This window comes from Hibiscus syriacus, unplaced genomic scaffold, assembly GCF_006381635.1.
Source record: "Hibiscus syriacus cultivar Baekdansim isolate YM2019G1 unplaced genomic scaffold, ASM638163v2 tig00117017_pilon, whole genome shotgun sequence".
In the NCBI taxonomy this organism is placed as follows: Eukaryota; Viridiplantae; Streptophyta; class Magnoliopsida; order Malvales; family Malvaceae; genus Hibiscus; species Hibiscus syriacus.
This window is the reverse complement of record NW_024063526.1, coordinates 3080374-3094173: the sequence shown is the minus strand read 5'-3', so window position 1 is coordinate 3094173 and position 13800 is coordinate 3080374. Positions and strand designations below refer to the sequence as shown.

At 31.9% G+C, this 13800-nt stretch overlaps 2 pseudogenes; one reads left to right on the top strand and one right to left on the bottom strand.

The window, feature by feature from the left end:
- Positions 1-5306: 5306 nt before the first annotated feature.
- On the top strand, positions 5307-6939 carry LOC120195661 (annotated as a pseudogene).
- Positions 6940-8175: 1236 nt separating this feature from the next.
- On the bottom strand, positions 8176-12751 carry LOC120195696 (annotated as a pseudogene).
- Positions 12752-13800: the final 1049 nt, after the last annotated feature.

The window sequence follows — 13800 nt, the reverse complement described above, 5'->3', positions numbered from 1 at the left end:
AATTTTATGTTATGCCAGGTACATGGAGTAAATCATTAACTAGCAGTACTCTAGAAGAAGACTTTATGACCATACTACCAACCAAATCAACAGGTAACGAAGCACCATCACCCACAACCAGCTTATCACTACAACCAGTTCTGTGAGTTATAACATCTGCATCTAGAGTGACATGGTGGGCAGCACCAAAATTAACAACCCAATGATCCTGCTCAGGCACTGATGCATCAGCACTAGTCAAAGCATGAAGTCAAGAACCCTTCGAAGAACACATACAAGCACACTTATCATACGCAGCAGTGTGAGCTTGAGCAGATTTGTCACCATATCTGGATTGATTGTTACTAACAATCTGAAACCCTTCATCATAACGGTGCCAACAACGATCAACTAAGTGCCTGATCTTGCCACAAAGCTGGCATTGAACACGCGGCCTACCACATCCTCGACCCGCTTGACCACCAGACCTGTCACCTGACCGAGTAGTGGTCATACGATCTCTATCATAGTTCAAATATGACCGTTTAGAGTAATCACGTGAACTAGCTCCATGAGCAAGATGAGCCGCAGCCATCATAGTTTCTTCTTGAGCAGCAAACCCAGTAATCTACGTTTATGCATCTATAACCATGGTACAAACCTTATCTAAGGGCAACATGTCACCATTTAACATAATAACAGCCATAAACAACTGATACTCATGTGGTAACCCTTTCAAAATGCTAGCAATATGTCCTACAAGAGGAATCGGACTTCCACATGAAGCCAAGGCATCATAAATTTATTTGACTTTGGCAATGTAGATTCGCATACTGTCTTCTCCCTTCTTGAGAGACTGAAGTTTACAATGTAAACTCATCACCGAGATTGAAGACCTAGTTGCAAAGTATTACAACATCGTAGCCTAGATAGATGCAGCTGTCTCAGCTCCCACAAATTGAGATAAAAGATGTGTAGTAATGGTAGAAAGTAACCACGATGCTAATGCACTATCCTGGGCTACAAAATCATCATAAGCTTAATTGGGAATAAGGGTGCCATCTTCATCAACAATCATCTCTGGTGGAGATTGCATACCACCGGTGAGAAGACGCTCAAGCATATGATTGCAAATGGTGGTTTTTCTACTGAATGTTGTGATTTGATGTTCATCAACAATCATCTCTGGTGGAGATTGCATACCACCGATGGGCATGGGACCCGAAATCGACGGATGTTGACCCGACCCGACCCGATCGGGTTGGGGTTTTTTTAAATTTGGGTTCAGGTCGGATCGGGTTTTTAAAAGGTGGTGTTTGGGTCAGGTCGGATTCGGGTTTAGGATGAAAAATATCTGACTCGGAAAAAAATATAATTTTACCTTATATATTTAAAAATAATTACAATAATATCCTTCTATATATATTTTTTCAACTAAATAGAAAAATGATTGACTAAATATGTAGACGAAAAGAAATATCATTTTGGTTTGACTGATGTTAGGTTTTATGTTTCAAAACTTAGGATCATCAGAATCTTTGTTTATTTCATTCACAAATTCCAAAATTAGAATCATCTTCGTTGAGCATAATCTTTAAACAAAAAGTTTCTTGTTTATTTTATTCACAGAAGACAACCAACAAGCAATTTTATTTGTACACGATAAAGAGTCAGATACCTATGTTGTTTCAAAAAAATTAAATTTTTAATTTTCCTTCAAAGAAGATGAAACAATCAACTATAGAGCTCGAATTATTATTAAATAATTTCAAAAATTAAATTTGTAATTTTCCTTCAAAGAATATGAAACAATCAGTTTAATTTTGTGTTTTATTTAAAAAAATAATTTAGCAAACTTTATTCAATGTCATCTCAGATTCTACACATGAAAGAGGAGAAACATGTGATGGAAAAAAGAAATTTTCTGCAAACTTTTTAAATGTTTCTGATGAAGTGTACATAACAAATATATACGGATATATAACCTAATGGGTAGGGCTGTAAAATCGGGTAATCGTTCAGGTTTTAGTCGGATCCTGGCAGGTCGGGTAAAATCGGATATAGGTCAAGTCATGAAAATTTGACACCAGATCCAGATCGGGTTCAGGTCAGGTCAAATCAGTTCGGGTTATTTTCAGGTTGATTTGATACTTGATCCAGATCGGGTTCAGGTCAAGTCATTTTCAGTTCGGATCGTTTCCAGTTCAGGTCAAAACAATTCAGGTCCAAAGCAGTTGAAAAGCAGGTTAATTCAGGTTCGGATGGACTTCAGGCGGATCTCGTTCAGATCGGGTCACAACATTGCAGATAAAATTCATGTCGGATCTCTATCAGATACGGATTGAGTTCAAATCGGGTCAATTTTTATTTTTGGATTAATTATTTTCGTCTTTCGCGAAAGTTGAATTGCAATTTATAATTGTATATGATTTAGAGTAAATTACTAAGAATATAAATAATCATGATTCAATTTTATGAAAAATACAAATTTAAGAATTAAATTGAACAAATATGAAATTACAAATAAAAATTTAAATAAATTAAACAACACACATTGATGAGGGATCAAATCAAAATAATTTTAAATTGTGAGGTTGAAATTAATACAAAAAATACTAAATTATACCCATTTAAAAAGTTATGTGCCAATTACAAAAATAGAATTAAGTAATAAGTATGGATCAATTTCATATGCAAATAAAATTTGGATGACTAAATTGAACAAGTATGAAATTATAAATAAAAATTTAAATAAATTAAACAACACACTTTGATGAGGGATCAAATCAAAATAATTTTAAATTGTGATGTTGAAATTAATACAAAAAAGTACTAAATTGTACCCATTTAAAAAATTATGGGCCAATTTAAAAATAGAAATAAGTAATAAGTATGGGTCAATTTCAGATGCAAATAAAATTTGGAGGACTAAATTGAACAAATATGAAATTTCAAATAAAAATTTAAATATATTAAACAACAAAAAAGGATCAAATCGAAATAATTTTAAATTTTGAGGTTAAAATTAATACAAAAAGGTACTAAATTATACCCATTTAAAAAGTTATGGGCCAATTTAAAAATAGAAATAAGTAATAAGTATGGGTCAATTTCAGGTGCAAATAAATTTTGGAGGACTAAATTCAACAAATATGAAATTAAAAATAAAAAATAAAATATATTAAACATCACAAAAGGGATCAAATCGAAATAATTTTAAATTTTGAGGTTGAAATTAATACAAAAATGTACTAAATTATACTCATTTAAAAAATTATGGGCCAATTAATAAATATAAATAAGTAATAAGTTGAGAAAAAAAATTAAAACAACTAATATATATATATATATATATATATATATATATATATATATATATATTAAACTATATAGTTTATATATATATTATGTATAAAGTATAAACTATATATACCATGTATAAACTATAATACTATATAGTTTATATATGAACTATTGAACTATATAGAAACTACATAGTTTATATATAAATTATATATGAATTATATATAAACTATACAATTTATATTTATATATTATGTATAATTATAAATAATATATATTTTATAAATTATATAGTTTATTAATATAAATTATATAGTTTATATATATATATATGTGTGGGGTTTAGGGTTTAGGTTTAATGTTTAGGTTTAGGGTTTGTATTTATATAAACTACATACTATAATTTATATTTATATACTATATTTTATACTATTTACATAAACTATAGTTTATGTTTATATACTATATATATGAACTATAGTTTACATATAAAATATAGTTAATATTTACATATATATTATAGTTGATATTTATATACTATATAGTTTACATATGACCTATATATATACTATAGTTTATATTTATATACTATATATTATATATATAAACTATATATATTATATAGTGTAATTTACATATGAACTATATATAAAAATCCTAAACCCTAAACCTTAAATTATACATTATATAGTTTATTAGTATATATAAACTATATTATATATAGACTATATGGTATATATAAACTATACATTATACATAAATTATATAGTATATATAAACTCTATATTATATAGTTCATTAGTATATATAACCTATATAGTATATGGTATATACAAACTATATATTATATAGTTCATTAGTATATATAAACTATACAATATATATAAACTATATATTAATTTATTAATATAAACATATATATTAATTGAAAGAATTGAAAAATATATAAGGATCAAATTGAACAAATTTTAAATATGAAGCTTAAATTAATAAATTATAACATTAAATTTGGATTAAATTGAAAAACGTTGAAACATAAAGCTCAAATTAATATATTAAATTTAAATTAAATTGAATAAATTTAAAATTAAGAGACAGCACTACAATATCAAATGAAGTTAAAAAACACGCGATTTTTTTCCCTCACTTAAGCCATAAGACTACACCAACTGTGACGCCAAAATCAACATTATTTCCCTCCTGATGATTTTAACATAACCATGGCTTCTTTATGGTTGTCCTCTTAACTATTGTCATTAGAATCTCTGGATGGATTCCTTCTCCGGATGATTTTCCTCACCTGAGCCTTTGTTTACCTCGGCCGAACGGGTAGATACATGCGAGGCGTTTGCAGTTTTTTTACTAGGCAACACGGCCTGGCTTAATGTTGAACACAAAGCCCTCATTCCTTCTCCATATCACCGGCATCGTCTCCCCCTCATTTCCTCTTTTGTCTGGAGGACACAGATCCTCCTACTAATTCACCGAAGAAGAACAATCAGGTGAACCAATGGTAAAAACTAGACAACAAAAACCCAAACCCAATAAACAAAATCCCCAAGTAAGTTTTACTTTTTTTTTTCTTCTATTTCTTTATATTATATTTGATTTGCTCTTTTGTGTGCTTTAAATAGGTTTGGGTTTTGCAACTTGTGAATGCTACTGATAGAAGAGAAACCAAATAACTGAATGATACTTTAGTTTAATGCTTTTCACGGTTGATTGTTTCTTCATCCTGGTAAATTACTAAATATAGCATCTAATTCATCTGTACGAAATACAAATGTGTATCAGATCATATCATGACGAGGAACACTACAATAGTGTAAGATCAAAAGAAGACCTCTGTAATGGGCCAGCAATTCCAATTATAATTAAGGTTTGAGGTTTTGCTTTTTAATTTTTCTTTTATAATTTTTCACTGTGATAGCTCATATATTTATTCTGATTATGTTTGAATGTCTTAATTGATAACTATAATCTACTTACTTATAGTTTGTCAAAAGGCGGTGGCTGATATCTAACCGTCATCTAATCAAGCAAAACCTGCAGTTAGTAAACCAAAGAGGGCATCTGATAAGGACAGTATCAAAAAATCAATACAGGATCAATCAAATTAGTAGTGGCTGGAAGTGGTTGTGAGAGCGCTGAAAAAGTTGAAGAGGTGATGAATTATCACACACACACACACATATATATATATATATGGTGTCTTTATTCCTGTATGTCTGTCTTTTGTAAGTTAGGGCCTCAAGTCCATTGTTTCGCATGCTCAAGAATCATGATATGCTTGGAATTTTCTCTGTGCTTACTTTGCATTCTTCTTTAGGTTTTACTACAAGTAGACGGTAATGTTGAAGCTGCTATAGAGTTCCTAGTAGCAGAACAACTTGGGCTGAAGAAGGTGCAGCTTTAAATGATTCACATACTTGCCATGCAAATGGCTCTTATGGTAATTGCGGGTTCAGCACTAAGGTTAATTCTAGATATATTGTTAGGGTTCTCCCTTCATTACTTTTTCAGTTTACTCTTTATAATGAAAAAGTCCACTTTGTTTTTATAACATCGTGTAGGCTTTTTTAGTCGGTAAGACAGTTGTTGATGAATATATAAAGATCATTAAAAGATGCAATATGAAAATTCTATTCACAATATATGGGTCCTAAATTTTGAAATGCAGGGCCACAATTTTATCAGTTGTGCCCATTCAACACCATCCTAGCTTTATTGGATTTATGGATCTGTCTCATGTGAAGATTTTCGGAGTTGATTAGGAAATTCATATTTTTACTTCAAATGAAACAACGCTAACTGGTAGAAGATTCATATTGAAGCCCTCTTTGCCTATAGTTTCTTGATGATTAAAACAATAGATTTCTTATTATTATTATTACCTCTGTTAAATCTGATTCTTTTTACTTGATACCTGCGGGGAGGTTTCACTTTGCTTTTGCTTTCTATGATGTTTGAAGAGATAATGTTTTGACATATATGGTGTACTTATCTATCCTTATGGTATCCAGGTAATGATGAAAATGGAAACAATGAACAAGAAGGAAGAAGCTGTAGAGAAGACCACGAAACAGGATCAATCTAGTGATGGCACTAAAACCCTTGATGGTTACACCTATTGGCCAGATGAAAAGGTGCAATGCAGTGATGAAAGTAATAAATATTTTTCCTTAAATAAATTACATGTATGATTTAAAAGTAAGATTTTCACTCTTTTTCCCTCTTTTAACTTTCCGAACTGCAGAAGATTCCAAGAAACAAGTTATGACCTTGTGGATCAAAGAAAAAAGTACAAGGCTTGTTGTGGATCTGTTTTAAGGAGGTCCTCGAATAAGCTTATAGTGTATACCTCTTACACTCTAGTTTGCTTTTGGGTCTATTTGTGCTATCTGAGCTAAATGCAATATATACTAGTTCTTCGAATTTAGCTAAACACTGGCACGTGCTGGACATTTTTCTTGTAGCACATGATATCGGACATTGGATCTTGAGTCTCTCTCACTCATTTTTCCTGAACCTCTTTTTCTGTATAGTAACCAAACAAATGAGATCGGAAAGGGTAAAAAGGAGCGGAAACAAGGCAAGACAGGAGTATCTGCTAAATCTGCGGCATCTCCTGGATCTGATGGAAGGCCTCCTGACTAGAGTTGGGTATACGGATTACCCGTCCGTTGGGGGATCAGCAGTTTTTCGTCAGTTGAGGCTTATTAGAATATTGTTGAGAGACTTCACTGTCGATTAGGTTACACCATCGATTTGTGAGATCTTTTCTTGTGGATAAAACTGATAGAATATGTGTTTGTATAGATAGAAATTGGTAGAACAATGAGAACTCTTTGATCTAATTCTAATATGATGAAAATTTTACACCAAAAATTCATATCATTTTTTTTTAGGGTATCACATGTGGTAGTATAGAAAATGGGCATTAAAAGGTGTGTACTATCTGTTTTTCATCACTTTTCCAACTATAAATCATCTTTCAAATCTTTTACTCTTTTTTATTTTTAATATCTTGTTTCTTATAATTTTCTCTTACAAGATAAGTTAAAATCAAAATAAACATGAGTTAGTCATTTAGTCTAGTTTTTATTTTATTTTTCTAATTTAGAGTCTCAAGTTATTTTATATAATATTATTTTTTTTTATATAAATTAAACTATATAATTTATATAAATTACATTATATTAATTTTATTTTGCATTATTAATAATATTTTATTTAATTTACATTTAAATAATTTTATTAATTTTATTAAATAATTTTAAATAATAGGTCTATTTATTAATATAATTATCATAATAAATATTTTATTATAACATTTAAAAAGTAATCATATTAATATTTTAATTACATCATAAGCTAAAAAACTTATAATTTTATTAAAATCTTATAATTTTGTGTATGGTAATATATAAGTCAAGTAAATATCAGATCAGGTCATTAACAAGTCAGATCATTTACAGGTCAGGTTAAAAACAGGTCGGGTTGAAACAGATCGAGTAATACCAGTTATTTACCAGGTCAATCTCGGGTTCGGATTCATATCAGTCAGATGCAGTTCGGGTTCGAATATCATATTTTCGGTTCAATTCGGGTTCAGGTCGTTCTCAGGTCGAATGCAGGTCGGGTTCGGATCCACAATTTCCAGGTCCAAATCGGGTTCAGGCCAACACCAGTTCCGACTCGAGTCGGGTTCGGATCGCCACAGTGCAGGTCCAAAACAATTTTGACTCGAGTCGATTTCAGTCAGTTTTACAGGTCGGGTCAGCTTTTTACAGCCTTACTAATGGGAGCCGTAACAGAGCAATCTCCATAATCTAAGTTGTACAATTCAACAAATATTTCAAATTAAAGGCTAAAAAATTGGGAACTAGCAAAAATGAAAATGGAATGTTTAAAAAAGAGTCTGTGTTTGATGTGGGAGCCTTGCCAAATGAACTGCCCCAGCCATTGTCTTCCTACACCAGTGACACCAATGGAGAACACTTCCGAATCTCGTATCTTTTCGCACCTTTCTCCGAAAGCCAAAGAACCCTTGCAGGAAGAGCGATTCGAGTAGCTTTTTCCCACATGAAAATATTACATTGATCGATTGCTATGTTACAAACTGAAAAAGAAAGAATTTTCATGACCGTGCTAGAAATGCAGGTCCTTTCCTGGCTAAACATTTTTTAGTATATCCCATCCTCAAAACAGTTGCACTCTTTACCTTTCTCGATATAATTTTCAGGCTGCAATAAAACACTCCGCTTGCTAGTGTCTCTTCTGCATTTATATCGTCATCTCGAACTCCTCCAACCTGGTTAACTACAATTCCAAAATGTGGCAGTTCCTAACATAATCATTGGAGTAGTTTACATACTTGGACCAAAATGGCCAAAGATGCTCAAAGCCAATCTGCAGCCATGGTTTCGATTGGCCATTGTAATGAATAACCGCAACTCTTTTCACATTCTCGACATTGGTCTTACTCTGATACCCCAAACCAAACATATGTCATGACTGGTGAATCGGATGAATGTGGCCTTTAAATGCAATCAAAGCAGGTGGCAGAGTTCCGAGTTTCCACATTGTTAGGTTCGACTTCAGGTTCTACCACAAAGAAACCAATAATCAAGTAAATGAGTGAAATAATGTAAAACAAAATATAAAAGATTCCTGATGTAGATCAGTAAATGTAAAGGATGACAGTGATGCGATTCGAATTCGAACAAGGGTAAGGTAAAATTATACAAAATAAGTATCCATTACATTACCTCTTTCAGCCTGTAATGATATGTTTCTCTTATATTTGTCTTTCTCCATGCACGTAGATCAAAAACATTCATCCCATAAGCCCATGCACATTCATCATGATTCAAATGCTTAGCTATAAGGGGATGGGAAAAATTGAAGTAGTTTCTGAAATGTTTCGACATCACCCACTCATCCTCGCCTTTACAAGTTTCAACAGCTCCATTAACCTTTCCCCGTAAATCAATCTCCCAAAGAGGTGTAAATCACGCTGAACTACGTCATCATCTAGAAATACCACTTTGTGAAGGTTCAGAAATAGCTGTTCAAAATGCACACTCAAAACATATTTTGGGAGGAAAGATGATGCATGTAAGAGAAGAAATTGTTATGACCGTCTCGAATTACCTCCGGTAAATATATCCAAAGATGGTTGAGTAAAGATATGTACTTCGGACTTCTAGCTTGCAATTTCGAAGCAAATCTTCGAGGAGTAGTATCGGAGAGATTTGCTCCAGCAATATGATTGCCATGATAGTAATTTATGATGCCATGATGATTCTCCACAGCCTCAAGCACAGGAACATTCTCTCTAGTTAACCAATCAAACTGTTGAACACCTTTCACTTCGACTATTGCTGGGGATACAGGGTTTAGAGCAAACCAGGCATGCATACCCACATACATCTTCTTGTCTGTGAGGATATGGAAGACAATCTTTTCGGGTTTTAGGGATGACTGGACAGCAGATGTGACGACAACCGATGCAGCAAATATGTCGTCCGTTGACAGGACAAAGTGGTGGTAAGAGTTGTTAGAAAGCACAGGGAGGAGCTCAGGAGAAGGCAGTTGGCTGCATGCATGAGCATTCAAAGAATATTCATCGGTTAAACGCAGAGAAAGACAGTATAAGCTTCTTAAGATTGAACTTGCCGCAAAGTGTTTGTTCATCAGTTCAGAAAATTTAGATTCCCTAATTTATCTTTCGAGTTTCTCTATCTGTGCAGAAAAGACAAACACTAAGGAAGTTCTCCAAACTCACAGAATTTGTTAAAATTGTAATTCATAGTATATATGGATATTTGTGCAAGCATAATGTTAACCCAATATGGATTTTTGTGACAAAAACAAGTCGTTACCTAGTATCAATGGGAAAAAAAAAGCATCCTACAGATGTGAAACTGTTAATAGCCCTAGCTTTCACCATTTTTGTTCAAAGTAGCTAGACTCTTCAGGTTTCTTCTTCCCTATAATTTATTAACATCTAGCAACTTATAGGTCTAATATAGTGACAAGAAAATGTTTCCAAGACTATTCAATAATTAACAGCCAATGTACTTAATATATTAATTGATGCAAGAAAAACAATTAAATATCAACCTTAGTTCTAACAATCCTCAACCATAATACCCAAAATAGCAAATAAGAAATAGAGAAAATTGAAAGTAACGTAACATAACTGTACCATTGCTCTTAACATGAATGCGAAGGTCTTTACATCATATTGGTTGTTCTTCATTTCAGGAACAAGTTGATTAAATGAATCTGGAAGCTTTATACCATCTGGAATTTCCTCCGTGTTCACTTGATTGAGGATCTTATAGAATTCCTTAACTAGTCTCTGCTGCACGTCACCACAAAAGAGGAACACAATTTAAAATCATAAGAATAAAAAAAATGGTTCCAGCACGGAGAGAATGGATTACTTACCCCTGAATCATCTCTACCAAGAAGCCTCGGTCCTAACCGCCTACCTAAACAATATGGGAATGGTGAAACAAGTAGAAGAAGAGTCATGGACCCAATAACAGGCATTGTATAAAGATAAATGGATATACCAATCTAGTAAGTTAACTTGGAATACAATATGAAAAACAGATTCAGTCCATAACTCAACGCGGTCAATTAATTGATATAAACATTGAAATGAACCGGAAGAACAAAGAACAAGATCAAGAATCAATAAGCACACAATTATATAAGTTTGAATTAACCAGTTCTAATCAGTTTTCATGGTATTTCCATCAGGAAAGTTAAATGCTCAAAATGATTTAGATAACATGCATAAATGAACTTTTGACAACAGAAAGATCCGGATGCAAGTTGAACAATTCCACAAAAATATAGAATTTCAGTAAGGCTAAGATGTGTAAATCAGTAAATCAACTGGAAAAAGAAGTCATGTGATGATAAATAAAAAAAACAGAAAATAAGAAAATGAAAAGAACATGGCAATAAATCCATAAACCCGGAATACAACTTCAACTGAAATACACAGCAGAAATTTATTTTGCACAAACAAAGCTGAGGAGAAGCAAAAGGGTTTTGAGCTTTCAATTCTCTACCGTCTGTATAATCCAGCTACTTCAACTGAGCTTATAACCAAAAGCTTTTTTTGATTAAATGCTGAATTACACTAGAGATACGGATTCAACCAGCAAAATTAAGTAAAAGAAAAAACATTGACAAATTTTCTTTTGTAATACTTGGATCTTATAAGACTGCAGATAACTTCTAAGAATGCAGCATGGAGGACACAAATTTACAATCAACAGAAGCTACGAATTAGACATTTATGGACAGAACCAGTCATGCCACATAACCACATATCCCAGTCCATCTATAATGCAAAACAAGTCAGCTTATTAACTAATGAGCTCAATCTGCAAACCAAATCAGATCAACAAACATGAAACTATAAAATGGAGCATCATCATATCAACCAAATGAAGTAGAATCGAAAGTGCCGTGCGGCAAAATCAAATGCATGACCAAATTAGAATCAGGATAAACTAAGATTTCAAGAAAATAAAAGGAAAAATGGTCAAGGTTATAATGAAAACTAACAATACATTAAGATTGAGTTGAATCCAGATATTATCAAATGCATCATAAAAATGATCAAAATCAAATGCATAACCAAATAAACCTGAATAAAGTATAATTAAGATTTCAAGAAAAGATTAAGAGATAAATAGAACTAACTTCAAATGTCAATAACTAAAGAAAGCCTAAATCAAATCCAATAAAGATCTAATAGAAAACAATAAAAAAAAACATGGAAACTAAAAGGGCATACCAAATGAGGAACACTTGTTGACACCTTCAAGGGTAACAAGAGCAGTAAGAATGAAGACGAAAGGCAACAAGAAAGCAGGAATGAGAAAGGTATGGAAAAGGGTCCTGTATGAAATATGTCTAGCTGCCACCTTGATTTTCGTCAAGTCAATAAACCCATTGTTGCTTGATATAGTTAACCTTCTCATGCTAGGTGAGACGTGAAGCTGCATCCTTGCCTATGCAGCCCCACCGCACCTTAACAAATCCACTGCCTCCAAAAATACGCTGCCCTCGTTCTTGTTATCAAATCCCGCTGCTCCACGATATCTCTCGCTGCTCGGATCTGCACCCAATCCCACCACCATCAGATAGAACCCTTTCCTCTTCTTCTCCTGATTCAATCTTTAGTTTCTTGATCTGGGTTCCCTTCAAAACTCTCCCTTTCAAGTTGGTCTTTCTTAACGAATGTCTTCACTGCATTGAATTTTTGAACACCCACCAAAAAAATTGGTTTTTCCCTCTTTATCTTCCCCCCTTTTTCTTGATTAGTTTGTTCGATCTAAGAATTAAACTATGGGATTTTTTGAGATCTGGATTGGTTATTGAAGCGCTCCCATAGATCAAGGAAGGAAAACAAAGATAACCTGGGACCCTTTTTTCTTTAATTTTGTGTTTCAAAAAATGGGTTTATTCTCTCTTTCTTTTCGGGTTGCCGGTGGATCAACTCATCTAATTTACTTTTTTTACTTAATTTAATTATATATTTCCTAAAATAAAAATAGGGTAATTAAACAAAAATAAATAAAGAGTAAACTGTGTATTTAGTCACTCAATTGTTTTTTAGTTTCATTTTGATCATTCAGCTATTTTTATCAAAATCATACTTAAATTTACATTTTCTTCATTTTGGTCACTCATTGTTTAAAAATAAATAGAACTAATAAAGTGGAATTTTTTTATTTTATCAATGATGGTGTAACATTATCTTATGATAACATGTCACAATCATCATTAATTTTTAATCTTAAGTGGCCAAAACAAAAAAATATAAATTTAGATATGATTTTTAAAAAATAATTAAATAACCAAAACATAATCATAAAAAATAGTTAAGTGACTAAATAAATTATTTATCCAAAAATAAAAAATGAACTTTGATTTTGTTGAGTCAATAACATTGGGATTAGAGAGAGAAAGGTGGGAGAGTTTGACCTTTGAGCAGGAAAGACAGCGAGAGAAAAGCAACTAAGGAATTATCTTTAAAGTTAAATTTAGATTTTTTTTATGGGTAAATATTTACCCTATGTGTGGATGTTATTTTCTTAATTTTACTCCATTTAGTTTTATCTCATAATAATAAAAAACTAGTAATTTCCTTTTTGATATTTATATTTTAAAAATTAAGTAAGTCTTGAATATTTTTTTAAACTTTTAATCAGATTTTAATTTGAATAATTATTTATTTTTATTTAATTATGAAATTACTAATTTAATTTGAAGGGATTTTTATAGTTAATAAGGCTTGAATAATAATTTAATTGTACTTAATTCAATCCTACCTAACGTGGAAAGAAAGAAAATAAAAATTGGGGGCATAATCGTATAATCGTGTATTCCTCTAGAATGATTAAGAGTGTAAATGAATTGAGCTTGACCAGAAAAGATTGTGTTTGTGTTCATTTGTTTATTTTGTTAGGTGTTCATGTTCAA